This window comes from Humulus lupulus, chromosome 4, assembly GCF_963169125.1.
Source record: "Humulus lupulus chromosome 4, drHumLupu1.1, whole genome shotgun sequence".
Lineage (NCBI taxonomy): Eukaryota > Viridiplantae > Streptophyta > Magnoliopsida > Rosales > Cannabaceae > Humulus > Humulus lupulus.
Genome location: NC_084796.1, coordinates 244,723,453 through 244,728,092, shown reverse-complemented (window position 1 = coordinate 244,728,092; position 4,640 = coordinate 244,723,453). Strand labels below are relative to the sequence as shown.

Here is a 4,640-nt window from a genome sequence, read left to right as displayed (position 1 = left end):
CCTAACCGCTTGAACACAGACATTGGCATCAATTTTATGCTAGCACCCAAATCACACAAAGCCATCCCACTATAAGAGTCTCCAATAGTACATGGAATGGTGAAACTTCTTGGATCTTTCATTTTAGGAGGCAACTTGTTCTGCAAGAATGAGCTACACTCCTTGGTTAAAGCTACAGTTCAAACTCCCCCAACCTTCTCTTCTTTGTAAGAATATCTTTAAAAAATATCGCATAGTTGGGCATTTGTTCAAGGGCTTCCACAAGTGGGATGTTAATACGCAACTGCTTTAAAACATCTAGAAATTTCTTGAATTGAGCTTCTTGCTTTTGCTTCTCAAACCGTTGGGGAAATGGAGGTGGTTGCTTTGAAATTGAGTTGTCTGGGAGCTGATGCTGTGGCATTCCTGCAGCATATGGGGCAGAGGCAGATTTTTGTACACTAGGAATTTCAGCATCTTTTTGAATTTCCACATTTATTTGGATTGAAGAGGGCTCACCCTCATGCCCAAAATTTGTCTTGGAATTCTCCAACTCTTTCCCACTTCTCAAAGTGATTGCTTTGCACTCCTCTTTACCTTCTCGTCTTGGATTTATGGTGTGACTTGGCAATGAAACTTGGGGTTGACTACGCATCTCATTAGCAAGTTGTCCAACTTGAATCTCCAAGTTTCTCAATGATGCTGCTTGGCTTTGAATCATGGCTTCATTCTTCACTATATACTCCTTCAACATGTCCTCAAGAGAGCTAGATTGCATTGTTTGTTGTTGTGGTGCTTATGGGGGATAACCCGGTGGGAAATTTGGTCTTGGAGGCATAGAAGAATTGCTTGGGCCAGCCCCTTAATTACTCCATGAAAAATTGGGGTGTTGCCTCCATGATGAGTTGTAGGAATTAGAATAAGGACCATTCCTATTTTGGTTCCCCATGTAACACACAGCTGCTGGATTGGAAGGACAGTTGTCAAAAGTATGACCCTCACCACAATACACACAAGAAATGTTCTCCATTTGCCCAAATTGTGTCCCCATAGGCTGCCCCATTGATTGATTCATCCCCATATTCATTGTCTTGAGCATATTAGAAATAGAGAATACTTGGGCTGCCAAAGAAGTGATGGCATCTACATCATGAATACCAGCCACCTTTCTACCTGTAGACAATCTAGAAGTGGGCCACTGATAGTTATTGTTGGATATCCTCTCAAGTATTTCATATGCCTTATTATAGGACTTAGCAAGAAGAGCCTCGTTCGCTGAAGCATCAACCACCATTCTAGTATAGGCATTTAGACCATTATAAAATGTCTCCATTTGGAAGCAATGAGGAATGCCATGATGAGGGCATTTGTGCAACAACTCCTTAAAACCGCTCCCATGCCTCATATAAAGATTCTCCATCAAGTTGCTGAAATGAAGTAATCTCATTACTTCATCAAAATCCGCTCAGCCAACTCTTGCCAAGTAGTCACAGAATCGGATGGCAAAGAGTTCAACCAATCTCTAGCTCTGTCCCTCAAGGAGTATGAGAACAACTTCAGTCTCAAGGCATATTCTGTAACTCCGGGCAGCCTGAATGAATCACTCACTTCAATGAACAATCGAAGGTGAAGGTGAGGATCCTCTGTTGGCATCCCACTGAACTGGCCCACAGTTTGAAGCATTTGGAACATAACGAGCTTCAATTCAAACTATGCTGGCTGAATTTCTGGTCTAACGATTCTTGGATTGAGCTCATTGAAGAGGGGGAGAGCATATTGCCTGATAGTACGATCTCTGTCATCAACCACAATAACTGCTTTTTGCCCATTATTGGCAGCTACTCCCCCTTGAGCTACTCGATCTTGAGCAACTCCTGCTAGATTTACTGGTGGATCATGAGCGACTCCTGATAGATTTGCTGCCCTCTGAGCGACTCCCGGTTGAGCCCCTTGCTCAGCATCCATCACTACTACTTCCCTTTTTTATTTTTGTATCTTTTGCCTTCTTCTAAAGGTACGCTCGATTTCTAAATCAATGAAAAGTAGTTCAGGGTCTTGATTCTCATTCATACACTGGATAAACCTGAAATTGCATGAGAATCACCCAAGTTAGCACAAAATAATTTAAACCAAATTGCGAGATACTTAATTTCACAATAAATGACTTTAAACAATTCCCGGCAACGGCGCCAAAAACTTGTTGGTGTAAAATAGATACTAAGTGCAAGTGTACACTGTCAACAAGTAATAAGGTGATAAGAACCCAATATCGTATCCACAAGGATTGTTTTTAAACTTAAAATTGTGAAATTAAAATCTAGCAAAATGATTAAAAATAAAAGAACCAAACTCAAATTAAATTGGAAGTTGTTGTTTTTTCTTTTTTTTATGCAATTAAAAATAACTAATAGCTAAAATTAAAAACTATATTAATGGAATACAATATGAAAATTAATTGATAATGAAATGGTAAGCTAGGATAATTAATTCCCTCTATTATGCAATTACCGGAAACAATGCTATGAAAATGTTGTGGCACACTGACAGTTTACTAATCAAGAATTTTAACCAAGTTCATAAGTTTCCGTCGAAATCAAATGGGTTTAATTCTCTAATTAAATTACTTATGTCTAAGCCAATTTAATTTCAAGAATTTCATATCAAGCACCAATTCTATTAGATTATGCAAGGCAAAGATATATGTCTATACCCTTACAAAATTAAAATCAAAGAAATTAATCTTGCACCATTCAAGTCTTTTGTCCAATAATTATAATCCTTTTAAGCAATCTCAATCATTTCAATCATTTACTAAAGGTGATCAAGCAATAGTAAATATTAAGCATGAAAATTACTTGAATGAATAAACCTCAATTAGCATTAAGCATTAATAGCAAAGTTCCACAATTGCATAATAAAGTGTAACGCCCTAGTTACCCCAGGACAGTTACTATGATCGGTGAACCGGAAATTTGACCCGCTACCCGAGTCCTTTGGTTAAAAACGTGCTCTAAGTATGATTAACGGGCTAAGATGGAAAACCAATAAAAAGGAAATGATATATTTCATTAAGTACATAAACTGCTCATGAGCTATTCAAAACATTTACAAGTTGTTTACAGTACAAAATGGTCATTACTGTTTTAAATTTACAACTCCGCCGACCTAAGCAGCAAAAATAGGGTAAACCCCCTAGTTCCTCTGAGAACACCTTGGTCGTGGTGGTCAAGCGGCCGCATATGTACACATCACCACCTAAACTCTCCACTTAAGGCTAGGTGAGCTTTTCTTTCCCTTTACCTGCACCACATAGCACCCATGAGCCAAGGTCCAGCAAGAAAACACAATATATCATGATATAATATCAACAATGATCATAATAATCATTCAGGACCTTAGTCCAAAACAGATAGGTGACAATCGCAAAAGTCACTAAGATGGGGACAGTTCCCTTTAGCCATGTGACGATAGGGTCACCAGGGCTTGACAGATAAGTGAACCTTTCACTAGCTTAAACAGGATAGGTGCATGGTTACTAGACACCAACATAACCTTCCTCATGACCATAGAGTCATAACCTTGGAACATCGTTCCTTAGCCATGTGACAAACGGTCACCTAGGTCTTTGGCCTTGGCTCCACTAACTAGTCTTAGACTAGGCAAGCGCTTATAAGTTCATCGACCTTAGGGTCGGTCCAGTGTTAATGCCTTAGAGTCATTCAACGCTGATATCGATTAGATCTAATCTTCTTTCGGCCCTGCGTTCAGGACGCTTATGCCGTTTCTGACTCTTAGGTCAGTACCCCTGACTAGTCAGCACCATATACAAGTAAACAATATTCACTAGCATTTAATATGCAATCCATGTCCACATTTATCAATCAACATGCCTTCATAACACTCATGCATGTCATACATACACAGGGTTCAGTTTTCTTACCTCAGATTCGAGCTAGAATGAATAAAAGAACGACCCTTGAGAATGATCAACCTTTAGTCCTTTAGCGATCACCTAGTCATAACCAAATATAGGATACCATCAATAAAAATGATCAACATAGGTTCCCAAACCAATATCTAGCCTCTGGGACATCAATCCAAACTAATCCAGGTAGTAGGAATGATCCTGAGGCCTAAAACCATGTTCCCAGGGCCAAAACACTCAAACGGCCTCAACCCTGCTCTAGGGTCGCGGCCCTGGCACCTTGGGCCGCAGCCCCTAGCCACCACTGAAGCAAGGGCCGCGGCGCCAAGCAAAGGCAAACTTGGCCACCTGCTTCTTCAAGCTAGGGTCGCGGCGCCCAACCCAGAACATGCCCAAACTCGTTCTCCTTCATCTCAAGGCCTCCCAAAACATGCCTAAACATTACCAAATCATCAAATCAAAGTTCCCAAGCTTCCCAATGGTCCAAAACCATCAAAACCCAAGGTTCAAACTGTAACGACCCAAATTCGCTAATTAGGCTTAAGGGCCTTGATTAGTGTGTCAGGAGGGCATTAATGGAATAATTGTGATTTAATGAGTAATTATATGTTTAATAATGCTTATATGATAATTGATTATATTATGTGGTAATATGATATGTGATATATGTGAGAACCACATTATTATGTGGACAGGTTCGTTGAGCACGACTTAAGACGATTCTAGGGTCAGATAG

The 4,640-nt window shown here is 39.9% G+C and overlaps 1 non-coding gene across 1 annotated transcript; it reads left to right on the top strand.

The window, feature by feature from the left end:
- Window positions 1–1,328: 1,328 nt before the first annotated feature.
- Window positions 1,329–1,434, top strand: LOC133833374 (small nucleolar RNA R71). Its single transcript, XR_009892755.1, has one exon. It is a non-coding gene; the product is annotated as a small nucleolar RNA R71 (small nucleolar RNA).
- Window positions 1,435–4,640: the final 3,206 nt, after the last annotated feature.